The sequence below is a fragment of the Callithrix jacchus genome, chromosome 7 (assembly GCF_049354715.1).
Source record: "Callithrix jacchus isolate 240 chromosome 7, calJac240_pri, whole genome shotgun sequence".
In the NCBI taxonomy this organism is placed as follows: Eukaryota; Metazoa; Chordata; class Mammalia; order Primates; family Cebidae; genus Callithrix; species Callithrix jacchus.
The window spans coordinates 136397275-136424969 of NC_133508.1; the positions used below are offsets into that span (position 1 = coordinate 136397275).

At 34.8% G+C, this 27695-nt stretch overlaps 1 long non-coding RNA gene across 2 annotated transcripts in view; it reads right to left on the reverse strand.

Moving 5' to 3' along the window:
* Window positions 1-27405, reverse strand: part of LOC118143042 (uncharacterized) — a 59600-nt gene extending 32195 nt beyond the window's left edge. For both annotated transcript variants that reach the window (XR_013520579.1, XR_004727092.3), the window contains exons 1-2: window positions 27296-27405; window positions 26680-26733 (exon numbers count right to left, since the gene is read on the reverse strand). This is a non-coding gene — a long non-coding RNA (uncharacterized LOC118143042). The remainder of the gene's footprint in view (window positions 1-26679; window positions 26734-27295) is intronic.
* Between the last annotated feature and the right edge of the window lie 290 nt (window positions 27406-27695).

Here is a 27695-nt window from a genome sequence, read left to right on the forward strand (position 1 = left end):
CTCAGTGAGAAGTTCAAGTATCAGTCTATAGTCTTATGACTCTGTCTCATAAATATGTCAAGTGCAAAGTATAGTTATTTTAATAGTCTGTGTTGGTGGACCATCATGGATTTAATTAAGAGACAACTAGTGTATGAAATATGACACAAAAGCACAAGACTTAATGGAGAAATGTTTTACTGCAGATTTAAATCAGGGCCACAGACTTAATGATGATCCAGGCTCAGAAATCCTACTTAAATTTAATTAATGCAGACTAGTGCAGACCTGTTCATATAGAAGAAAAAAAAAAACAGACATAAAAAATATTAGTGATTAAAGATTCTCAAAGTACACTGCCTTATTTATAAGGTTATGTGAACATGGGTTATTAATAGCTTATTGTTTTGCATTTTATTATGTGAGATATTTAGAATGTAAGCTATGTAAAAGTATTTTAAAACATTATTTCTAGCCTCCTCATTTTCTGTGATAAAGCGCCACCTCCTTTACTTCTTAGCAAAAACAGCCAAAAACACAGAATGCAGTGTAAGCCATTTTGATCAGATAATGACTGAGAGAAATGTGATTTGATTTTATGGCCTTTCAAAAGGAGCATAGGTGTTATTTCTCTGAGTTCACCTCACATACAGGCATAAACAGAAGATGGACAAATAGATAATCTTCATATTTCACTTAGTATTTCTTGTTTTGTTGTTGCTTTTTATTTTTACTAAAACCACTGAGTTGGAAAATATGGCATCTGTATTATCTATAAACTTACTATTATGACATAGACAAACAATCACCAGGAATGTTATAAATTGATTGAAAAGATACAATTTTTTACTACTTTTAAGGAATTTGAACAATTTATGAGGCATAGCTTTATAACATTTACTTCTTGATAGACTTACACTAAGCTATATCCAAGATCACTTGCCTTAGTTCTTAAGAGTAAGGTTTCATATTTTCTGTTTTGTTTTTGCTTTTTTCTTCTCAACCTTGTTTTGTTCTTAAGGATATCTTAAGAATAACTTTAAGGGATTCAAAGAAAATTAATATAATTTCTTATTCTGAAGCCTTGTGATTCTGTACCAGCCATTTTTGGAAATTTGTGCATGTTGAAGTTGTCCCAGTATTTTCTTTTTTCTTTGAGAGAGTCTCACTCTGTCACCCAGGCTGTAGTGCAAATGGCGCAATATCAACTCACTGCAAACTCCGCCTCCCAGGTCCAAGCAATTCTCTTGCCTCAGCCTTCTGAGTAGTAGCTGGGATTACAGGCGCTGGCCACCACACCTGGCTAATTTTTGTGTTTTTAGTTAAGACGGGGTTTCACCATGTTGGCCAGGATAGTCTCGATTTCCTGACCTCGTGATCCATCCACCTTGGCCTCCCTACCAAGATTTCTTTTAACATGACTTTTGTCAATAACCCTTTCTGCAGTGTCTGCATAATGCTCAGTGAACCAAATTACTTCTACCTGAATTCAGAGCATTCACCATTAAGAGCAATTCGCTATTTCTTTCCCTTGTTTATCATTAGTGGTATGTATGTTACCTTTTGCTAATTTCATTATTTCCCTTGATATATTTGGGAAAATGCTCTCATTCACTTTATTTTTCTACAATAAATCTATTCTGCCTTATGTATTTATTTGATTGTTCTATTGGTACATCATAGTTGAGATAACCTATGCTTAGCTGAGTTTCTTCCTTTCATCATTTCCTGTATAAATGTTGTTTTCTGGGTCATCATTTTTGTGTGTGGAAAAAGGACGGGTTCTTTCTTGCTTTTTCATTTTTTAAATATATTCTTGATGGCATGTACTTATTTAAAATGTGCTTTACAACTTGGATATGTGGATATCCTATTTTATTTCTAAAAATACAAAGATGGTCTGTGTGACTTCATAAATAATATCTATATTCACAGTTTAAGCATTCATTTGTTTTATCCTGAGTGCTTCTATGATCCAAATGCCACTAGATGTATCAAAGATTCACTGATGGTTTGAACAGTTTTTTGAGATTTTGCTTAGGATAACTTTTAAGAGATTGGTGGTTTTAAAAGGCAGTTAAACAAAATAATTATTGTTTTTTATAAGCCTTTGTTACTTAAAAAATAGTCATTGCAGTGAGTCTTTAATAATGAAAGAGTAAGATTTTAATAGAACTCACTTTTCTGACATAAACCTACCAGAAACCGATTATTTTGCATCATCAAAGATCTAATCAAAGTTACAAAGAAATACAATTAAATATGGATGAATATTTTTAAGTATTTTAAACACTTATAGCCCAAGTATCAATTCAGATTTTACAAAGACAAACCTGCAATTCAGATTTTTATAAAAATATATCAGAGGAATTTTTAAATGTTTTTTTTAAATGCATTGATCAAAAGTACAATAGTATAACTCTGATTTAGAAAACAGCCAAGCCATGAGTTTCTAGCATGTTTGTGTGAGATCTGTTTTTATCTGTCATTTATATAAATTATGCAAAAGTTCACTGTATCTTTATTTTATTTCTTCATTTTTCTTTGTTGCCTGCATCATTAAAACAAATTCAAAGGTCATTTAAAATGACTAAAATCAATCTACAGAAATATTTAAATTTTTATTCCATGAAAGGATCTGAGTAAATCTATATTCATACATTTATTTTATGGTGTGCAAATAATATTCAGTGGGATCAATTTAAGTATGAGTACCAAGGATTGTAAGAATCCTTCCTCTTATTTGGAGAAGAATTTTATTTCCCACAACAGAGTAAACTAAAACCTGCATACTATAAACCTGAAACATGCTAAATAAAATTTGACATCCTGTTAAATAAATATATGAAGTTGTGAGAAATTAAGTAAAATCTTCTGTGGACCCCAGCGACAAACTGGGAGAAGAAATTACTGGAGGTAAGCCAGCACTGAAGCTGCTGAATGCCCCCGGGTCTGCAGTCTCTGATAGTCATAGTCTCTCTATTCAGTGTTGGTTCTCAAAACGGTAGAATTGGCACCACCTGAGAATGGTGGAAGTGCAGAATTGTGAGACCTACCTTAGACCTGCCTATCAAGAATCTGTCTTTTAGCTACATGCCTATATGATTCCTGTACATATGACATCAGAGAAGTCTAAATCATGGTTTCAGTTGCTGTGTGTGGAAAGGTAACACACACACACACAGGTTTTAAGTGTGAAGTTTATCATCTCAATTGGCTGATATATATATTTGCCTTGGCCAGATACTAGTTTTCTTGTTTTTTTATTTGATTTTTCCTTTTTCTCCCTTAGTGTCTTCTTTACATTGTTTGAGGATATTTTTCCTCTATTTTTTCCAGTCCAGTGAAAAATATAGAAGTTGTAGACTCTATTTTTGTTCTTTATTGGTTACTCTATAAAAGTCAAGTCCGATAATGATATTTACTCCTTAGCATGAGTTAACTCAGATCTAGTTACAGCACACAGAGTGCTATCACTGGATGTCAGGCTCTGTTCTAATTATCCCATTTAACCCTCACAAAGCCCTATGAGATAAGCACTGTTATTACCTTCATTTTATAGGTGAGAAAAATAAAGCCCATGACATTTAAGTTTATCAAAGATATATCACTAGCAAACGTTCAAGATGGGATTTGAGATTAGATAACTTAGGGACAGAAATTATTATCTCAATTGTTATACTGGAAAACCTCTGCTGATTGTTAGGTCTGTCACATGCGCGCGTGTTTGTGTGTGTGTGTGTGTGTGTGTGTGTGTGTGTATTTAAATCCCCCAAATTAGATTTTATTATTTGTATATTCATTTTTTATTTAACCACATGCTTATCATTTCTTTACTCAGCTTGTCTTTCCATAATTCAGACCTTCTTTCTGAGGTCATGTTTCTCCTTATTAAAGAATATTCTTTAGAATGATAGTGTGTTAAGATGAGCAAATCTATCTGAAAATGCCTTTATTTCTCCTGAAAATACTATTCTAAGTCGATGCTATTTTTGCTTGGCACGCTGAATATATTATTCATTGTTCTCTACTGGGTTTCAAAGGCTAGCCATATATATTTATTATTTCAGCTGCACAGGAAGCATCAGGATATACTTATATTTTCTTTGCTTGATCATCTTGCTTATCTGTTATTTCAAGGATTTTTTGCCTAACATAATGAGATCATTTTTACCTTTTATTGAATGTTTACTATGTGTCAGATACATAGGCTCTTTACTTTTCTTTTTCTCATTTACTTTCTTTTTCTTTTTCCCTTATTTTGGGACACGGTCTCACTCGTAACCCAGCTGGAGTGTAATGGTGCAATCATGGCTCCTTGCAGCCTCGGCTTGCTGGGCTCAAGTAATCCTTTCACCTCAACCTCCTGAGTAGCTGGGACTGTAGGCACACACCATCATGGTTGGCTAATTTTTAAAATTTTTTTGTAGAGACAAGGTCTCACTATGTTACCCAGGCTTGTCTCATGAAGTCCTGCCTTCAAGCAACTCTCCCACTTTAGCCTCCCGAAGCACTCAGTTTACAGGTGTGAGCCACTGCACCTGGCCTTTATTTACTTCTATATCTCATTCAATCCTCATAATAATGCAGGGTCAACCCTAACAACAGAGGAGCAGAAGTGCGTGTTAGAGAACTTTCAAAAATGATGAAATTAGGAAACAATATTGAATCTGCAACCATAGATGGAAAAGATGTCCTTTTGGTCTGTCATGAAGTGCTGACAAATTAGTAGTTCTATCCAGCAAAGAGGACATAGGAAGTGTTGGCAATACAATAAACAATTGAGCTTCTGCATAACCAAATTAAAATAGTCATTGAAATTTTTTGTCACCATCTAAGTGAACAAATTTTTAAAAGTAATAAAATAAAATGCTGGTAAGTTTCCTAGAATCATATTTTCTTTCTTTTAAAAATATTTTAATTTTAGTTTCAGATGTACACGTGAAGTTTTGTAATCTAAGTAAACTCGTGTCACAGCCATTTTATGTACAGATCATTTAGTTACCCAGGTACTAAGCATAGTACCCAACAGTTATTTTCTCTAATCTTCTCCTTCCTCCCACCTTCTACGCTCAAGTGGGCCCCAGCATCTGTCCTCTTTGTGTCCATGTGTACTCATCATTTTGCTCCCACTTATAAGTGAGAATATGCAGTATTTGGTTTCCTGTTCCTATGTTAGTTTGCTAGGGATAATGGCCTCCAGCTCCATCCATGTTCCTTCAAAGGATATGATCTCATTCTCTTTTATGGATGCATAGTATTCTATGGTTTATATGTACTACATTTTCTTTATCCAGTCTACTGTTAATGGGCATTTAAGTTGATTCCATGTCTTTGCTATTGTGAGAAGTGCTGCAATGAATATACGCATGCATTTGTCTTTGTAGCTGTTTATATTTTTTTGGGGTGTACATCCGGTAACAAGATTGCTGGGTTGAATGGTAGTTCTGTGTTTAGTTCATTGAGGAATCACTGTGCTGCTTTCCACAATGGTTAAGCAAATTTACACACCCACCAGCAGTATGTAATTGCTCCCTCTTCTCTGCAACCTCACCAACAACTGCTAATTTTGACTTTTTAATAATAGCCATTCTGACTGGTTTTGATTTGCATTTCTTTAATGATTAGTGATACTGAGGTTTTTTTCATATGCATGTTGGCTGCATGTACGTCTTCTTCTGGTGTCTGTTCATGTCCTTTGCCCACTTTTTAATGGGGTTGTTTTTTTTCTTGTAAATTTGCTTAATTACTTTATAGATGCTGGATATTAGAACTTTGTCAGAGGCATCATTTGCAAATACTATTTTCTTATTCTATAGGTTGTCTGTTTACTCCTATGATAGTTCCTTTTGCTGTGGAGAAGCTCTTTGATTTAAGTATATTCCATTTATCAATTTTTGATTTTGTTGCAATTACTTTTGGTATCTTCATAATGAAATCCTTGCCCGTTCTTATGTCCAGAATGGTATTTTCTAGGTTGGATTCCAAGGGTTTTGTAGTTTCAGGTTTTATATTTAAGGTGTTTAATCCATTAGAGTTGATTTTTGTATATGGTGTAAGGAAGGGGTCCAGTTTTAATATTCCACATATAGCTAGCCAGTTATCCCAGCACCATTTATTGAATAGGGAGTCCTTTCCCCATTGCTTGCTTTTGTCAGACTTGTTGAAGATCAGATAGTATAGGTGTGTGGCACTATTTCTGGGGTCTCTATACTGTTCCATAGGTCTATGCATCTGTTTTTGTACTAGTACCATGCCATTTTGGTTACTATATCATTGTAGTGTAGTTTGAAGTTAGATAACATGATGCCTCCAGCATCATTCTTTTTGCTTAGGATCAGCTTCACTATTCAGGCTCTTCTTTGGTTCCTTATGAATTTTTAAACAGTTTTTTCCCACTTTTTTGTGAAGAACATCACTTAGTTTGATAGGAATAGCATTGAATCTGTAAATTTCTTTGGGCCTCATGGCCACTTTAACAATATTGATTCTTCCTATTAATGAGCACAGAATGTTTTTCCACTTGTTAGTGTCATCTCTGATTTTTTTTTAGCAGTGTTTTTTAATTCTCATTGTAGAGTTTTAGTTAGCTCTATTCCTATGTATTTTATTCTTTTTGTGGTAATCGTGAATGGGATTACATTCCTCATTTGGCTCTGCTCTGTGGTGCAGAGGAATGCTAGTGATTTTTATACATTGGTTTTACATCTTGAAACTTTGTGGAAGTTGTTTATCAGCTCAAGGATTTTTTGGGCAGAGACCATGGGGTTTTCTAGATTTAGAATCATGTCATCTGCAAACAGGAACAGTTTGGATTCCTCTCTTCCTATTTGGATGCCTTTTATTTCTTTCTCTTGCCTGATTGCTTTGGCCATGACTTCCAATACTATGTTAAATAGGAGTAGTGAGAGAGAACATCGTTGTCTTGTGCTGGTTTTTAAGTGGAATGCTTCCTGTTTTTGCTCATTCAATATAATGTTGGCTGTGGGCTTGGCATAGATGACTCTTACGATTTTGAAGTATGCAGTGTTAAAGAATATGTTCCTTCCATACTTAGTGAAAACTTATTTTTATAGACAGCATATAGAGTGTTCATTGGGGCATGTAAATAGTAAAACTTTTTCAATGACAATCTTGCAAAGGCTTGATTATAATTTGAGCTAATATTTCTACTTCTAAAAATGTATGCTAAGAAAATAGTTTTCTGAATTTCAGAAAAAATCTAACTATTAAAATTTCCCCTACATTGTGTATAATACCAAACAATGGGAAATGACCTAATAATCCCAAAATATGAAAACATCTAAAATTAAATTAAATACATTCATTTTAATGTTGTGTGGGCAATTAAAATGTAGTTTTAAAGAAAATTAACAATATAAAAATTATTAATGGTTTAAAATAAAGTTCAGAAAGAGATTACAAAATGATATATATGTTGTAATACTTTTTTGTAAATGTTTATAGATAATTATAAGACTGAAAGAGGGTATACTAACATGATGTTTCTTTGGGAATAAATTTATTCACCTATTTGTTATTTAAAATTTTGGTATTTTCAATAATAAGCATATATGATTTTGTCATCAGAAATTATTTACAAGAGAGGATAACAAGATTAAATGAGTAGAGATAAGCCAATTTATTTTAAGGAAAGATAAAGCCTTATGAAAGAATTATAATCACAGTCAATGAAAATAGCTATAGGTTGAAATAAATTATTCATAGGACAAAGTTTCAAACTACTACATCTTCTCTCAGAATTTCACTGGAGAATTAAAAAGGACGCTCTTTAGCATTAGCATGCAAATTCAAAACACAAATCACAGGGTGCCTAAACTTATGGGATTTGTGATGATGTCCATATAAGATGAGTATTTCCAAATTATAATCAAGTATTTGTTTCAAACCACAGTGTTCCTTAGCTCTATAAAATTATATTAAATTCTCATTGTAAATCAAGTAGTGTGCTGGATACTGAAAATACAATGAGATCCTTGCCTTCAAGAATCCCTCTGTTAGTGTTAGCATGAAAGTGCAGTGTTTCCAAAAGTGTGGTCCATTAGCAACTTCAAAGTCACCAAGGGTGATACTTCTTAAGAACCTCAGACCTTACTCTAGATTTGCTGTGTGAGGTTGACAAACCTGTGTTCACAATAATTTCTTTAGATGTTTCTTATGCACATTAATGTTTGAAAATTACAAGTTTGGAGAAAAAAACAATAAACTTCAAATAGATTCAGATTTGAATCTTGACTCTTTATATATTGCATTTTTATAATACAATTTAAACTCTTTCACCAACACCACGCTAAAACTATACAATGTTAATTATTGCCCTGTTTTATCTATCATTTTCTTGTGTTGGTTTTCTTGACCAATGTTCCCTTGGAATTTTTTTTCTGAGACCAAACACTATTCATGGGTTTCCTCTTGTCTCTTGGATCACACTTTCTCTGTCTTTGTTATTTGTTAACTAACTTATTTTGGGTAAACAAATTAACTTGCTGAGTTTCTATATCCTCATTTGTTGAATGAGCAAAAAAAAAAAAAAAACAACATCACCACCAACAAAATTGTCTTACAGATTAGTTGAAGATTAAGTGAGATAATGTATGTCAAGAGTCGTGCCTGTCACACAGCTGGGACTCAGTTAGTGCTAACTCTCGTTGCTATAGGGGCTATGATAGAAATAAACACAAGATGCTATTTGAACCTTTGGGAAACTGGGAGTTTAATGATAAAAGAGTTAGGTCCAAGGTCTCCTGAATGATGCCATCTTTAGTTTGTTGAGTCTTTATGAATAAGTAAAAGATATGAAGACAAAATAAATATTTCTATTAAAAAGACATATATATTTTTTAGCTAAATTAACCAATCAATTTTATCACATAATTGGTTGATTTATAGAACAAATAGTTGGCCCAGTTAAATCACATAACTGATTTTTTATTCCACAGTGTTTTTCATGCAAAAATACTACATTTGTTTTTCTTTGATTTAAATTTTTAGATGGAGATTCATAGAGTTACTTTCCTGTGAAAAGAAAATGATATGAACTGCAATATTGCATTTAACTGAATATAAAAATAGCTGTTTTAAACAACTGAATACGTTAAATTGCTGTAGATGGAAAATAGTGAAAATTGCTTTACAAAGAACATTTTATCTTAAACCATTATCAGCTACTGGGAGACTTCTGCACTGCATTTTAAGTAGTAATCATAAAAAGAATTGCAATAAAATGTTTATACGGTGTTCTATACTCCTACATATAGTGGAGCAATATCTCTATTACTTCTGAAAGTTCTGGAGCAATAATTTCCTCACTTGGTTTTCCTGTACATCTATTTGTGCTGATTTTCCAAGGATCTATTATCTTCTCTCCATGGGTTACTCCTACTACTTAGAAGATACAGATTAGATATTATTTTCTTACTACTTGGGACTATTTGGGATACTTCAGATGTGTTTAGAAGCACAAAGTACTTCAAATGAAATTTACCCTCCGTTAGCGATATCAACCAATCCAGACAAGTTTGGAAGGTCTCCATTAAACTCTTAGCCTAACATGAGCTTCATATCATGCAGCATTAATTAAGACTCCCAGAGTTGCAAGTAACGTAAAACCCATCCTAAACTGTCTCAAACAAAACAGGGAGTTCATTAGCTCATATAACTGGCAAGTAACAAAATAATTTCAGCTGAGGCTTCATCTTAATTACTTTACATATATGCACTATAATACATGGTAAGCAAGCTGAAAAATAGAGCTCCATGTAATTTTAATTTTTCAAATTATCCATAATAAATAACTCTATGAGCTGTTGTTTCTAAGACATATCAATAAATGGAACCAATAATCCCTCTAATCTTACTATGGTACTGTTATTGCTTTTCTTCTAGTTAGTAGGAAAGATACTAATATAATAATCTCTGTTCATGGCTGGAGCTATCCCTATAAGAGGTACAACACGTGTTCTCTGAGTAGAATGAATACAGGTTCTTATCAGAATTATGTTCAGGTGTAAACTATTCTTACTCAAAATGTTTACTACTATTTTTAAAATTAAATTCTAGTAGAATACAGTAATACATTGAGGATTAAGTATATTAAGACTAAGAGTTTCTGTGAACAGATTTTGCCTTGCAGTTGCTACAGAAAAATTTGCAGAAAAAAAAATCAGAATTTTTTCATTGTTTGCTAAAGCCATTGTCTGGAAATTTATGGCTGTCCTGGTTATAGATGTCAGTCATTAATTTTGATGTCTGTATTTATGTGAGTTCAGGACAGCAACCCCCTTGGAAAATGGATGAGTGCTTTCTAGGAGTAGAGTCAGAAGAACCACAAGTAATAGCTATATATTATTCAAATATTGTATTTATTAGGAAATAAAAATGATTTGAACCTTTTAAACAAATTTCCATTTGTTTATGAGTAATAGAATGATGGTGATGGTATTTTTATTTTTGAGAATCCAGTTTCAATCTGGTATCAGTGGGAGAATCGACAAACTTATTCTAAAATAACTATGGAAGGGTAAAAATCTACAAATATTCAGGCTAACTTTGAAGAAAACCTGAGCACTCAAGGAAACATGCACACGAACATACACACACATACAAACACAAGCACAAAACAATTTACATAGCCACTAACAGGATGGCACACTAAATTAAAGAACATTCTAAAAGATGAATATTATCCATCATTCTAATAGATTAATTTTATTCATCTATTAGAATGATGTTTATGAATAATTTCTCATCATTTATATGATAGTAAGTGTAAAAAATCAGGAAATTAAATAGACATAGAGGAAAAATGCAAATAAAAATATATGCATAAATATTAAAATTCACAAAAATCTTAGCAGTAGAAATTACTCAGGCATTTAAATTTTAAATTGTTTTTTTATCTTTAATCTTTTTTTCTAATGTTTATTGTTATGAGCTTAGTAAACTTATAACCACAAATCATATATTCCTTTGAGATCAAGTATACTTTTTAAAAGATAATCAATCAAAACTTCTAGTCTCAGTTCCAACATGTAAACAATCTGGAAGTCATCACTCTCATCCTTATAAAAACAACAATAACAAAAAGACAAACTGAAAATAAACTACTCTTCTTGGACCCAACAGAGAACTGAGTTTGCAGGATCGCCCCCAAATCTATGGAGACAGGTGACTGGAGTAGAAGTCTAGAATCAAACACTGGTGTCACTTAACTGGTAATTCTGACAAATTGTTGGAGGCTGAGTATGGGAAAGCACGAGTGAGAGACTGTGGGCGTGACAGTGTTGGGGCAGAGGGGTGTCATACTTTCCTGGCTTTATCTCCAGAAACTACCCCAGGTTTTCATTATGAAGATCTAAGAGAGATCCCCCTCATAGCTCCGTCTAGCACAGGGAAAATTAATCCTCATGAAATATTCCCAGGTCCTCCAAAACAAAGACCCACTTCTAAGAGGAAAGACTTTAGTGGAGCCTCGTCACCCTAAAACCAAGGTAGAAGGGCATTCATCTCATACCAATTTCTTGGAGCCTTCCTGTCTCCCCTCTAGTGGTGGGGAGAGCTATACAAGAAGAAACATTGTGAGGGTTACAACCCAGAAATATAAGCCTACCCAAAGATTGAGATTTAATCAATCCCAGGATTCTAGGGTGTCCTGTCTTCCGCATGGTACAATCACGCCAAAAGGGCTCTGGTATAGTAACAGAAGATTAGTCCTGAAAGTGATGCAAGACAAACACTTTTGAGAAGGAGTGTTGAGGGAAGCCAAAAGTCAGGAAGGAAGACAAAAACCAAGACAAGACTGTAGCAGTCATTAAAGAAAGCCCGATGCCTAGCCAAATCAACATAAACACACCAGAGACCTATTTACCCCAATTCCTAGATGAAATGAATAAATTCCTGGATACATACAACCTACCAAGACTGAATCATTCACTATCATTAAACCTAGATGATCAAAATGCCAAAAATGAAAGTTTTTAATGGTTTAGGGTTTTTTCTTTTTTTAATTTTGGATATGTCAAAGGGAAAAGTGTTAGAATTTGTCTCGTATGTAAGAAGAGGTCTCTACTGGGAAGCATAAGTTTTCTCAGTATTCACGTTATGACATCTGCAAAGGAGAGAAGAGTAACTGCAGAATAAGATGAAGCTCAGGAAAAGAAAGTAAGAGGATAATCAAGATAAAGTTTAAGAAAATAATAAATAACTGGAGTGAAAACTTCATTGACTGAAATTTGGAATTTGTGATTCAGCTGTGACTTTACACACACAAAAAAGTCACTCTGTGGGCCTCATATTTCTTGTCACCATAATCTTTATGTCAAAGAGAAAATATGTGAGTCTAATAAAACACTGCTTGTGAATCACTGAAGTAAATAGTAATAATTATAACATCAGCAGTAATAGCTTCTAAAACATGAATACATATTATATGCTGGCATTTTACACACATTCCTTCCTTTCGTTCTCACAATTTTTCTTGTGAGATGGTAGGTATTATTAGTCCCACTTTTTGATAGGAAAAATGATGTTTAGAAAATGCAAAAGACATACAGCAAATTCAAAGCCAAATGAGATCTGTCTGGCTTCCAAATCTTAGCACTTTTATGACACTAGAAAGTTCAAAACAAAATAAAGTATTAGGGCACCAGGTGTAAGTCCAGTACATAAGTAAAGTGTTGGCATAACAATAGTAAGAGCAATCCAATCTGGTGAGTCACCTATAGCGAACGTCTCCTTGGCTTATTACAATGATTTTTAGGGATGTTTATACATATGTGATATATTTATCTAGCTCATATTTTGCACGATGAGGTTTAAATTTTGTGTGCATTTTTTGAACATTCGCCAACTAATGATGCCAAATTTGGGAAGGCAATCCAGAATTGTACCCTTCTGCTTATGGGGTAAAGACTTATATTTTATCATTTATTTATTTGCAAGTAGATAATTGAGAGGCTCTCAGAATTAAATTGTTTGCACTCTGTTAAATGATTTGATGCTGATGGGCCCCAGATGTCCTGAAAATGTTCCCACACCCTTGATGGTTCCCTCTGTACACTCATTACTGCCTTAGCAAAGCTGAACATATTTACAAATTCTAGGTCACCATCTGCAAAGATGTTATGTTGTGTCTATTTCAAATAAAAAAGCATACTCATATATTATGAATAGCATGATGCCCTTTGAAAAATATGATAACATGAGGGTATAGTGATCAACAGAGTATCTTTGTGGTTAGGAGTCTCAGAATAAGAATTAGACAGATGTGCCGACAGTCCTAGCTTTTCTACTTAGTGGTGTGACTTCAAACCAATCACATAACTTCTCTGAGCCTTGGTATTCTCATCAGAAAAAGAGGAAGAATAATACCTCTCCAGGTTGCTGTAAGAATTGAATGATATAAGAATTATGTGAAGAGCCCAGTGCTGACCACATAGTGATTAATAAATGGTTAATTTTGTAAGGAAAACAGCATAGTAACTTGGCAAATGTTAGACAAATATATTTTAATTTCTCTGCAAACTATATTTAAAAAAAACTAATCACCTCTGACATCAATCTTGTTTTTCCCAAGAAAATATGAATGTGAAAGTTAGGGATTATTTAGAAGTAATATCTTATTGAATTTTTTCACCTCCCATTAAACACAAAGTACTTAGCTGTCCAGAATGTTGAATTTAATATAAAGGAAATCCAGATATGAAGAAAAAGTAAGAGGGATAATCTACTCATTGGGGACCTAGGAGTTGATAGGGTGAGAAAGTGATGGGAGTATGGGTGGGAGGAGGCTTTCTTTCACCCCATTTGGGACTGTGTGAGAAATCCAACCAACCAGACGTGCGGACACTCCTAAACAAACTTGGTGCAGAGTGGTTAGCCTGGGGATGAACTTCAGCTTTTCCAAACTAATCTAGAATCCATGTTATGGATAGGACTCAGGGGTCTCCATGGCCTCACTGTGTCCTCTGAGTGAAAGGCAGTGGGTCCACCCTGGGAAAAGGCCAGGTGACCTTGAAGCAGAGGCTGGGGTTACTGTGCCTGGCAAGGGACTGAATGGAAGATGAGACATAAAATATTCAAGTAGCCCAAAGGCTGCAGAGGGGCTGAGTTAGCACCTCTGGCTGAGAAAAGATAAGACATGACAGACTTCTGTCATTAGCAGGGAAGGACAGTCAAACTAGGTAGACAGGAGACAACATGTTGGAGATCTGAAAAGCCAGCAATGCCACTCTTAAGGTCTCCTGCCCTCAGCATTGACATGACTTCAACAGCCCCCCTTGGTTTCTGGTTGCTTTCTTGAAAGGAGCTCGAAAGGCAGAAGACAGAAGTACAAGAGGCGAAGACATTTTTTATAAATTGAACTAAGCATTATCTAAAGGAACAGCTTTCTCTCTCAGATCACACTAAGTTTTAAAACAGGTAGGACCAAAGGTTATTTTCCTCCCTCAATACCTAGTGTGTCATGGCTTAGAAGAAGTTTGAATTAAAGATGCAACAAAGGTTCATTTTGTTCTGTGCACTTCTAGACTATAGCGTGAGTAAACATGTGGCTCCATTTCATTCTTATTATTGCTCTTACTGAGGTTATTAACACCTCAATTCCCTTTAACCAAACCCTCCTAAGTGGCATTTTCTAACAGGCCATGATTGGTTTGCACTGAGAACCAGCTTTCTCACCCCTCACTCTGGAGGTCACCACATGTTTAGAATTTGGCCTTTCGTAGTCTGTGGCACTATAATGGAGTTTTAAATCTCTTAGCAATGCTTTCTAGTTCAAAGCCACGGGCTTGGTCTTCTTAGCACCAGAGGCTAAGAACTGAGCTAACTATAACTGTAAGGACTGCAGACAAGCCCCAAACCAATCCAGAGGACGTTCAAATGTCAATAATCAAGACATTATTATTGATGTTTATGACTATCACCTATGTAGGGATTTTAAGAAGTGTCTGTGTCCTTTTCATGTATTTTTTGCCAGATTGCTGTGTAAGTGAACAATATTTTTTTAAAAAACAAACAAACAAAAAAGGGGCTTCCAAACATGTGCTATACATTTTTCACTTAGAATAAGAAATCTCACCCACTGTTATGACCCTATATGGAGACAGTGATGAAGATGAAAAGTAAAATAACAGCCTACCAATGGGCAAGCTCTGTCTAAGAGAGGTCTCCATGAAAGGAAGTGGACATACTTAAAAGTATAGATTTGTACGTACCAGCCAGGCCACTACAAATCTGAAATTGTGGTTTGCATATTACACTGTTCACCCGCTACGCTTTCTTCATCATGCTTTGCAAGCGTGTCTGTGAAGAAATTGGAATTTGGCGTGGAGAATCTTATATTTGCAAGATTATCTAATGTCTGAAATTTTCAGGAGTCCTTTGACCAATAAAGCATATTTCAGCCTGTTACATTTTGCCGACCACTGTTCCACCTACTTGATTCAGACAAGGAAGCTAGCAAAACGCAAACAAAACATTGCCTGCAGGTCGCTTCCACATGTTAATGTAACAATATGTATAATAAGTGTATAACATATGTGATATAATATTTATAATATATACTCATAATATGATAATAATACTGCCTAGTCTTTAAGATAGAAGCCTCCATGCTTGGAATACACAGATAAATAAAACACCAGACTTTCTCTTGTAATTTTTTTTGGAGAACAGTTTCCCCATTGGAGGTTAGAACAAAAGTAGCACTGTCAAGCAGGACTTGGTACCACAAAAGGAGATCCTGCCACAGGCACCTTGAGGAGTTAAGGAAGAATGCCCTGGCCCTAATGGCTAAGCTTCTGTTCTCTTGAACATAAACAATTTTACAGGGACCATTATCAGACTGTACTGTGACTGTGATAAATCAAGGCAGGAACAAAACAACTACATAATCGGATATGAATATGGACAAAACAAAAGCATCTTCCCCACCAAGCCAATAGACCAAGTACCCTTTGTTCTGGCCAATATGAGTGCTGCATCACTACTAATTGAAACTTTTGCCTCACTCCATTCTTCTCACCTTCAAGAGAAGAATTATTAAGAACGTAATCATAGAATTACCTGTTTCTTCCCAGCATCAAATCCAGAATAAAGTCTCACTTCTTCAAGGCCTCCTCCAAATCATCTAACCCCAGACAAATCTTAAAGTAATTTCTAATACCCTTTTATTGAGATGCCCCACAAATTAGTAATGAAACAAGTCAATAAACTCAAATTGGGTCAACTATAGATGTGTTTCTGGTGGTTTCTGACTAAGGGAAACGACATTGCTTTGCCTCTTCTTTTGAGATTCATGGAGTCTTAGACTCTTAGACCTGTGGATGCTTAAGATCATGTGGTCTGAATTCAACTATGCGTATAAAACCTCTACAATGTTTTTGACATATGATTATGCATCCTTTAATAAGTATCTATAGCATTAAAAACATATTTACCCAATAAGGGATTTCATTAATTAATTATTACCTAATTATCTCTAATTATTAGGGAATTATTGCTTATGTTGAACCCCAAATCTACCATTCATTAACTGTACCAAGGGTTTTCTCTCTTGACTCACACACAATGACATGAACCTCTTTTCTATATGATATAGATTCAAATCTTTAAAGACACCTGCTATAGTCCTCACATTTTCTCATTTCAGGTTCATATTATCAGTATATTATCATTTCTTTTGATTGTTTATTCTTTCCATAATTTACACTCTATATAGTCTCAATCCTTCTTTAAACATATTCTTGTTTGTTACAATGTCTCTTAAGAGTTATCCTGTGCTTGAGAATGGTATTTCAGACAAAGGCTTATCACTGCATGGCTTCTATCTTGGTTTGGATCTGTCCTGTTCATTTATTACCTCAACCTAAAAGAACATTAAATGGTATAGCCATTTAACCACTTGGTTGGATACAATAGACAGATAGAATAAATTCTGGAGTCCGACTGCTGAGCTTCTCATCCATGCTCTATGGTTAAACAGATCTGTAACCTTGGGCAGTTATTTGAACCTTCCACATCTTGGTTTTTTCATCAATAATTGGTGAGAAATGTCAGACCTACATCATAGCGTTGTCGTGATGAGGAAATAGAAATAGTTACAAAGGCATTTCTCACAAAGTAAATGCTGTATGAGGATTTTCTTACTATTTGCTATTGTCTTTGAAATATAGGCATACCTGCGTATCTATAATTTTATCTATTCTGGGGTTGTTCATACCTTTAAACATTAAGTGTTTACATTTAATTTACTTTTATTAATTTTAGGGTTTAAGTTTGACTCAGAATTCCACTGTTTGGAAGGTATTTTTAACTTTTAGCCTCTAACATACTTTATTCAATATCCATCTCAGTTTTATGTCACCCCAAAATGAGATGAGCTCCTTACAGAAGACACTAAACACATATTTGAATAGGAGAGACGTGAAGGCAGAGCCCTTTAACACACCCTTAGCTTCCTCCCTTCCAATAGGCAGATTCATTAACAACACCCATTTGGAGATGCTCATTATAGAAATCATGAGTCTACCCAGTAGTAAATCACCCAGACCAAATTCCTTCATATTTTAAAAGTATATTATAAGAAATTCTGTCAAATGGCTTCTGAAATCTTGACATAGTCTCTAACATAGCTTTAAACCAATATCAAGGAATTCTATTAAAAATAATGCATTCATCTGGCATAGCTTAATCACAAAGTCTCATGCTGTCACTTTTTGAAGTCTTCATAGATATACCATTTTATCATTTTATAATATTTTCTGTCACAACATCAAGCTCACTGGCTCATAGGTGTCACTAACTGTATCCAATTTTTGAAAATCGGGACAATATATACTAATCTTCATCATTCTTGATAACTTTTATTTGACATAGCATTTCATACATCACCAACGTTAGTTTATCAGTTTAATCTAAACTCAATAAAAATTGATAAGCTATTCACTAAGCTCTATGAACAAATATTCGAATAGAAAAAGTTTGAAAACAGAGCCCTTTGACATCACCAGACAATGAAATCCTTTGGGGATACCCATTCATATCTAAATTCAATCAATCAAGTGTTTCAATTATTAGGTTTCAGGCCAGTAACTCTCAAAGTCTTTGACAGTGAGAAAGACTAAGAAATACATACACTTTTTATTGATCTCTCTCATATTTTCTCATACACACACAAAGAGAGAGAAAGAGAGAGAGAGAGAAACCATGCTTAATATTCTTATGTAATATTTTCTAACCTGTTCTAGAAAAAGAAGGGCCCAAACCCACCAAACTGATTTTATGGCCCATTAATAAGCAAGCCACAGCCCATGATTAGAAAAACACTGCTCCAACACATCATTTTTTGCATCTTTCTTCTAACTGAACCTAATACAATTCTGTATCAGCTTGAATTTCTCTATTAGTCAATTGGCTAGACTATGAAAAAGTAACAAACGCCAAAATCTCACTGGATAAAAACTCCAATGGTTGATTTTCCAGTCTTCATGTGCATGGCAGGCTTCTGCCTTAGCCTCATATTAAGCCCCAAGCTGAGAAAGGTTCCCTCTCTGTGTTACCATTGTTGCCAATTAGGAAAATGAAATGTGGCAAATTATGAGCCAACTCTCAAAGTTTCCATTTGGAATTGACCCTGTGAGTGAAGTCCACTCACATTTTATTTATCAAAGCAAGTAACTTGGACACTCTCAGATCGAAGAAATCAGAGATACTTCATCCTTTCACATATCCAAATGGAGGAAAAATAAATATTTAGAAACAGTCTTGATGACTATCGTAATACAACCATGTGATCCAAAAATACCAAGTTCAACATCAGTCTCTCATCAAGATTAAAGGTCAGAAATGCTTAGATGATGCCCTGTGCCCTCTGTGGCCTCTGGTGCTGCCTTCTGGGATGTTCTGCATTCTTCATTACCCTTGTTGCTTACATTTGAAGTAGGTGTTGAAGATTATGTCTTGGAGGTTGAAAAATGGATGGTCATCATATATAAAAGAATTTTTTAATCTAGGCTGGTAGTCTTCTTGATAGTATAAATTTCTCAAAGGAAATGGTTCCTTATTCACGTATGACAGTCAGATATATATGCAGTCACGCCCATTTTTGTCTTTAAAATGATTTTAATTATTTCTCTTTTTTTTGGCTTTTTTGATATCCCCTCACCATATGTCTCACTCTCTTCAAAACACATAGCGATTTTTAATCTCTCTTCCCTAATCAATGTTCAATTAAAAGGATTTACTGGTTGCCACTGTTGTAATTAGGTTTTTTGCTCTGAGATGAATTTAATTCATTGATTTTAACAATGGATGTCAGAACCATATCCTTGAATTGATCCTTCTCATAAGGCTTAGTTTTAATAGGTCTTTGTTGCTCAAAAGCCTTTTCAGTTCTTTTCTTTTACCCTTGGGGTTGAGAAGCAGTTGCCTTCTCTAACCCTATAAAAAGGCTGAAGTCTGAACTCTCTCTAACCCCTTTCATTTCTACGTGCAAACAAACCAATGCTTTGTGGTGCTTATCTCATTTTTGTAATGCCCTGTCAAATGCAACCAAGACTAACTGTAACACAGGCTGACATTCGGTGTACCAATCTCTTCTCATAGAACTCCAAATCCACTGCATACTGACTTGTTTTCCTTCCAAATTTTTGCAGGCAACAGGTTTACCAACTATTTTGTGACTTCATAATGTAGGTCACCATCTTTCCAGCCTGCAATAACAGGTTTTTTGACTGCCCATCGAACAGTAAGTACATGCTATATATTTTAGTGCAATTTAGCCTCATGTTGTGGGAGAACTGCAGTTATTATGGTATCAAATTCTGGAGTCATTCAGTACAGGCTACATTAGGCTACGGTGGCTTGAAACCACAATGGTTTATTTTTCATTCCTGCTACGTGTCCAATGCAGGCCAGTTGGAAACTCTGGTCTAGTTGTCCTCTCACAAGGCCCAGGCCAAAGGGATCTCCAACTCCATGCTTCCATAGTTACTGAGGCAGGAAAGGGGATGGATAAAAATTGCATAGTGGGGGCCGGGCGCGGTGGCTCAAGCCTGTAATCCCAGCACTTTGGGAGGCCGAGGCGGGTGGATCACCAGGTCAAGAGATTGAGACCATCCTGGTCAACATGGTGAAACCCCGTCTCTACTAAAAATACAAAAAATTAGCTGGGCATGGTGGCGCGTGCCTGTAATCCCAGCTACTCAGGAGGCTGAGGCAGGAGAATTGCCTGAACCCAGGGGGCGGAGGTTGCGGTGAGCCCAGATCGAGCCATTACACTCCAGCCTGGGTAACCAGAGCGAAACTCCATCTCAATAAAAAAAAGAAAGAAAGAAAGAAAGAAAATTGTGTAGTGGCTCTTAAAATTTTTGGCTGGAAGGTCACATGACAGTTACTACTTTTAAAGTAGATAAAGAAATGAAGTCATACTATGTGCCCAGAAGGAGTACACATACAATATTACTAGCCTTAATGACTATCACTTTCTATGTATGTTTCTGGCTAGATACTGTGACAAAAACTGTAATATCTTCTTGTTTAATTCTCAGAATAACTGTACACATTGAAAATCATTATCCATTTTTATAATGTGAAAAGTAAGATTTGACAAAGTTGGGAAAGACATAAAACTAGTAACTGGCGAAGCCAAACATTGAAACTGGGTTTGTTTGATGCTGGTGCTTGTAAGCTCTTAAATACAATGAGAAAAGCAAAATTAAATATAGGAGCATCAGTCCCAGCTACCCTCTGGACATGATTAATGCTTAACTCCTTCAGGCATAAGATACTCTTAAGTGATTTTCCTAATTATTTTTCAAATATTTTCCCCAAAATTATTGCTTATCATTCCTTCCAATATACTATTAATAAGATAAGGATAAAGTGCTATAACAAACAGATCCCAAAATTTTCATCAATACAACAGACCTTTATATGTCATTCATACAATAGAACAGGTTTTCGTTCCTGTTTATCAAATGCCTGTCTTTAGATGTCATTTTAGGGACAAACTTCTTCTATACTCTGGCTATGTTATACTCTAAGGACTTGTGTCTGTGTTCTGTGGAAGAAGCCTCAGACAGAAGTTGTATACATCAATTTCTCTCATATTCAATTGGCAAATATGAATCACATGACCATACCCAGCTATGAGAGAAGCTGGAAAGTGTAGTCTTTGGTTGGGCCGCTGCGTCTTAGATACAACTTTATAATTATGGAAGAGATAATGGAGTTACTGAATAGCTAACCCTCTCTAATACCTACACATACAAAGAAACACACACACACATCCTCTCTCTCTCTCTCACAAACACACACACACACACACACACACACACACACACACTGTCCCATCAAAACCTGCTTCCAGTAAAGGCATTTTCTTAATCATTTATACCTTAATCTGTGTTCATTAAAAACCTTTTTTAAAAGATTTTGCATGGGAAAATCTTATATTCCAATCCTAAACATATTTCACAAAACCACACTTAAATGGCACCCCGTGGTGAAGAAATTTGGAAAATGCTAGTTTAAAGAAAGAAAAATAGATTTTCCCCCCAGAGGATTTTTTACAGTTTCTAAATGTGTTAATAGGAATTATAAATATTTAAGAAATAAGTACTGTATGTAGGTTTTCCCTAAAATATTTGACCAGAACTTTTTTTTGAGAAATCACTTTTTTTTTCATTTCAAGTTACTAGGGTGACTGGGACACTCAGGTTTGAAAACTCAGTTTTTAGTTTCAAGAGAGCTTAAAGAAATGAAGACTTGAGTTTGGGTTCCCAGCCCTAACAGGATAGGGAGGTTCTTCTCCCCTTACACACATAAAGCCAGGCCTCTATAAAGCTGTGTCTGCTGTTACACAGTAGATGACTCTGGAAAGGGGTGCCCCAGAGTCCTGACTCTCTGAACTGCAGAATACCTTCTGCTCTAGAGGCTGTTGTTGCCATCAATACAATGCAAATATGAATTCTCTTTACAACTTTGAGCAGTGTTCTTTTATAGCACCAGATGACTGGTCTTAGGCTCTCAGGAGTCCTACCAGAGGAGTGGATGTCCTCATTTCTGTGAAGTCTCCACCCCATTCTGTGCTCCCTGTCTGGAGCCAGATAATAAAAATAATCCTGAAAACAAACAAAAGATTTTGCTTGCTGGCCAAATTTCCGATCAATAGAGCAGCTGGGCGGGAGCCAAGATTCAGAAGCTTGCATGGTGAGAGAGGCTACAGATCATTAAAGATGAAGAGAGCCATAAAACACCAACACAACTGGCACAACCAATTGCAGTGCTTTTGGCAGGCTCTGCACAGAGCCCATAGATTGAACATTCCAGGAAACTAGGACAATCATCTTCACAAAAAGAGTGGGTGGAGCCCTCTCAAGTCACCTGCAAGGTACACAGTGGGCTCAGGTAGGGAAGCTTGCTTTGCCTCCCTGGATGACAGCCCATGTGTTGCATAGAGTGCTCAAGAGCTGTGTGCTTGTCCCAGACAATTCATTTACGGAGCAGCAGTTAAACACAGAGGTCTAGAGTCCTTTTCAAATTTATCACATCTAGAAATAATTGACAAATAACAGTTCAATATTTTGAAGCAGTTGTTACAAATCATAGCTTGGAACCGGTATGAGTTTTTAATACATGCTATTCTCAATTTACTGGAAAAGCAGTTTCTAGGTGGAGGCAGGTTATTTCTCATTTGTAAACATAAATATAAGAATGCGTATATAAATGAACAAATAAGCTCTGTTCTGAAGCCAAGCTCAAAAGTATTAAGGAATAGGTTGAAAATCCATACCTTTATGGCTCAGCTAGATTTGTCTGATTGGTACCCCTGAATATAAGCAAATATTTAATTTTAAAATAAATTATTAACATTCAGTAAACAGGTGGAAATTTCTTACAAACAGGTCGTTTTATAGGCAAAGGGATTTACCACAAGATTACTTTTCAAAAATTGAGGTACAACTTACATAGAGTGAAATGCACAGATCTTATGTGAACAATTTGATGAGCTTTGGCAAATGGATACACCCAAGTAACCAACATGCAAATCAAGATATAGACCATTTCTGTTATCCAGAAAGTTTCTCCATGCCTCTTACAAGCCACTTAACCCCTTTGCCAGCACATTCAACCACTGTTAGTTTTCTATCCCTGTATATTAGTTGTGTCTGTTCTGGCGGTTGTGTACTGAAGTCATACAGTTTGAAGTCTTTCATATCTGGCTTTAGTTCAACACAATGTATGTGAGATTCATTAATGTTACTGAGTTTTATCAGTATTTCATGAATATACTTCTATTTATGGACATCTGAGTTATTTCCTAGTTTGGTTTATTATAAATAAAATTTGTTAAGATATTTTGTACCAATCTTTTCGTAAACATACGTTTTTATTCCTCTTTGGTAAAAAAAACTAGGACAGGAATTCTTGCCTCAGAGGGAAGATTAACTTTTTAAAACTCATCAAGTGGTTTTTCAAAGTTGTTGGACATATGAGAGTTTATGTTGATTCATAACTGCACCAATATTTCCAGTGGTTAGGCAGTTCCAGCAAGTGTGAAGAATATTTCATTATATGGTTTTAATTTGCATTTTCCAGACCGTTAAAATTGCTAAACATCTTTTTATGTGCATATTGGTTGTTGATATATTTTTATTGCAAATAAAAAAATAAATTTCTATAGGAAATACCAATATTATACATATGTACATATATATTGTCTCAAGCCCATAGTAAGTGCTCATTTAATGTTCATTGAATTGAATAGAAAGTTCTTATAATATTTTCAAGATGTGATATTATTTTCAAACTTTCTTCACATAAATATTTATTAATATCTAAACAGAGACACATTTATTGTATGAGTTTAGCAGTAGGCATGTTCATGCTCCATCAACATGGATTCACTCAATATCTTGATTGGCCCAAATAATATATGGAAAAAATAAATCTACATGTGTGACTCATAACAGACCCTCTGAGTGGGGCAATGGAGAAGTCAACTATAGATATTAAACATAGAGTAGAGAAGAAAAACTATGAACTTCTCTGTGAAAGATCTGAATTCAAGACTGATCTCTGCAATTTTCTAGCTGTATGACTCACTTAAAGATTCTGAGTCCAAGCTAATCATTTATGTAATGGGCATTAAATATCATCTATCTCAGAAATTTACTGATGATAAATTGACTGCAGAAGTATAAAGAGACATAATCTTGAGCTTGCTTAGGAGAAGGCTTGTCCTCAGACACGAAGTATGTGAAAAATACTCTTCAGATATCTTGAATGATTGACAAGAAAAAAAGAATGCTCATATGCCATCCGAATACATATTTTTGGAAAGCAAAAAGACTTCAAACTTACCCACAGATCTCAATACTGTGTCATGCATTTTATAACAAATACTGAAACTCATTTGCTATCAACAATAAGATTATATCACGTCTTCAGGTGTAGGTTTTCTTGGATGAATTAAATAGAATATTTAATTAAAAACAAATATTTCTAAAACTAACAAAATCTATAGAAAACATGAAGTAATTAGTGCACAAAACCTACACATGATAAGTCACATTCAAAGAGACATAAATAATATAAATACACCTGGTATAATTATGGCCACTGATTCAAATCTTGTTTTTGCATGCATTATTACATCTTCTTGCTTGAATTAACATATAAATGCCAAAAAGTAGTATTTTCATGAAAAAGACACAAAGTTATTTCACAGGCTAAAATGAAGAGGTTGATTCTAATTAATTTACACAATGTTATTGTTGGAAAGCATAAATCTGCATTACAGTGTCTATCTTAAAATAAATCTCTTTCTGATAATTCTTGTCTGAAGATTTCTCCTATATTTATGTTACAAAATAAGATGACATTTATGCAGTCAATAAACATATGAAAAAAAGCTCGTCATCACTGGTCATTAGAGAAATGCAAATAAAAACCAAAATGAGATACCGTCTCATGTCAGTTAGAGTGGCAATCTATCAGGAAACAACAGTACTGGAGAGAATGTGGAGAAACAGGAATGCTTTTACACTGTTGGTGGGAGTCTAAACAGTTCAACCATTGTGGAAGACAGTGTGACGATTCCTCAAGTATCTAGAACCAGAAATACAATTTGACCCAGCAATCCTATTACTGGGTATATATTCAAAGGATTATAAATCATTCTACTATAAAGACACATGCACACATATGTTTATCATGGCACTATTCACAATAGCAAAGACTTAGAGCCAACCTAAATGACCATCAATGATAGGCATATTATTAGATAAAGAAAATGTAGCACATATACACCATAGAATACTATGCAGCCATAAAAAAGGATGTGTTCACGTCATTTGCAGGGACATAAATGAAGCTGGAAACCATCATTCTCAGCAAACTAACACGGGAACAGAAAACTAAATGCCACATGTTCTCACCCATAAGTGGGAGTTGAACCACGAGAGCACATGGACACAGGTAGGTAGAGGAACATCACATACTGGGGCCTTTGAGGAAGTGGTGGGCTATGGGAGAGATAGCATTAGTAGAAATACCTAATGTAGAGGACAGGTTGATGGGTGTAGCAAACCACCATGGCACATGTATACCTATGCAACAAACCTGCACATTCTGCACATGTATCCCAGAACTTCAAGTATAATAATAAAAAAATTTGAAATTAAAAAAACATAACAATGAGAATATTAAACAGTTTTATTGTTCATTTATTAAAGGCAAATCTACATTAAGCATAACCTTGATTTAACACACTGACCATTTAAATATTATCACAAATGTTCTTCATCAGATTATGAACATTTTTTCTTCAGTAAGTACATTAGAATGCAGCTCTGAAACATATGCTGATTTTTGGTGTGTATAGATGAGTGAGATTTGTTTTTCAGATTTGTTTTTGTTTATAATATACAATAACAAATTATAGCAAAAGTGATTTAATTATATTGTTGTCACATCAGAATTTAAATGTATATATTCACATTATCTGTGACGTTAAATTTTATTCTATGATAAATTTTGTTTCTGTAAATGCATGTTTCCAGCAGTTTCTACTTATTTTCATGTTATTTTTCTACTCCAAATGTACCTTTTAGCAAAACCTTAGCCATGAGTCTGAACACAAACAAAACAAAACAGAATTGTGTTTCTGCATTTTTTTTCACCTAGGAAGAAGCAAGAGACAGTCTAGAAAGGAAAAACAAAATCAAGTAATGATCTCTATTCTGAAAGTAGACAGTGCAGCGTGACTAGGAAGTTAGCATAATTTTCCGATAGGTTTGAAGTTTAGTTGTGTATCTAATATTCAGGGAGTTCTATTTGTGGCTTATATAATGTTTTAGGAGAATTATGTTCTTCATACAAGCGTTGTATTTTAGAAAAGATATAATATTGACAGTTGAAAATCAAAACTATATTTTCATATGAATTTTGGTGGTTTACTGTTTTAAGGAACTGTGATGAAAACTGTCCTTATTCAAGTTAATCTTTTGTAATTCAAAAGATTATCTCTTCCTGATTTATTTTGGAATCTAGAAACTTGAGATCTTTTAAAGCAGATATTCCTTCCTCCATGTCGCCCAGAAAGTTGTTATTTATATTAGAGTATTATGTAGCACTGTGGTTTTCTATATTACCCAAGTAATATATGGTATTCATTACCTGCTATACATACTTGTTTCTATTCCTTAAAAATGGAATTTTCTTCTTGTGTTCCTGAGAGGAAGGCCCAAAGAAACATAATTAGCATAGGTTTGGGGAACAATTACATTTCTTTAAGTATGTTTGATCTTGTTGACATATTTCAAAATCCGTAGGAAAGATAATTTGAAAACTTAGTCACATCGAACCCTCAACTTCCAGATGTAAGGTAGAATTAGAGAATGAGGATTAGAAGACAGAAGGAAGCTTCCATAAATTTCACTGAATGCCTTTTAATTGGAGTATTCACAGCTACTCCAGGAGAAGGGTATAAAGGAGGTAATTTATGGGTTTAGACTAAGGAGAGGTGAACAGCATTAGAATGAAGAAGTCCAAATATCAAGAAATGGCCTAGGCTGGATTGATTTATTCACTCAAAGGCATTTTCTGACCCAAGTAAGAAGCATAAGTGTATAAAAGGAGTGGTAACACATGCCTCTTAAACAGGCATCCATGTAGACTGAAAAAGACAGGGTTAGAAGCAATGCAAAAGGCCTGGGACAATAGCCTGTGGTCAGGAGAAAGAGAATCCAGGGTTTCTTAAAAGAAAATCCGCTAGGGTGAGGTAGATCCTTACCATCAGGAGGAAACCAGAGAAGCAAATAAACATAGAAAGCAATGGATATTGTGAAGCTTGAGTTGTTTCAGTTAGACAGTTACATGGAGACAAGAGTAGAGCCTGTGACTGAAGGCAGAATGGACAGACAAGTAGGCTGGCTGGCTGGTCTCTGAGCTGACATCATAATGAATAAGAATTTGGGTCTGAATTCTATACCAATGAGTATTCAACTCAGCTACATTTGAACATACTCATAGGATGTTTTCCTAAAGATGTAAACTCTACCTTTGCTCCAAGATTCCTGTTCTTTGGTCAAGAGTATTTCTCTGCCATAACTTTTGACACATCTACCCTTTAAGCTATGAGAATTTGACTTTGTTCTCGATTTTCTTCTTTACCTTGCCTTAATTTAGATTTG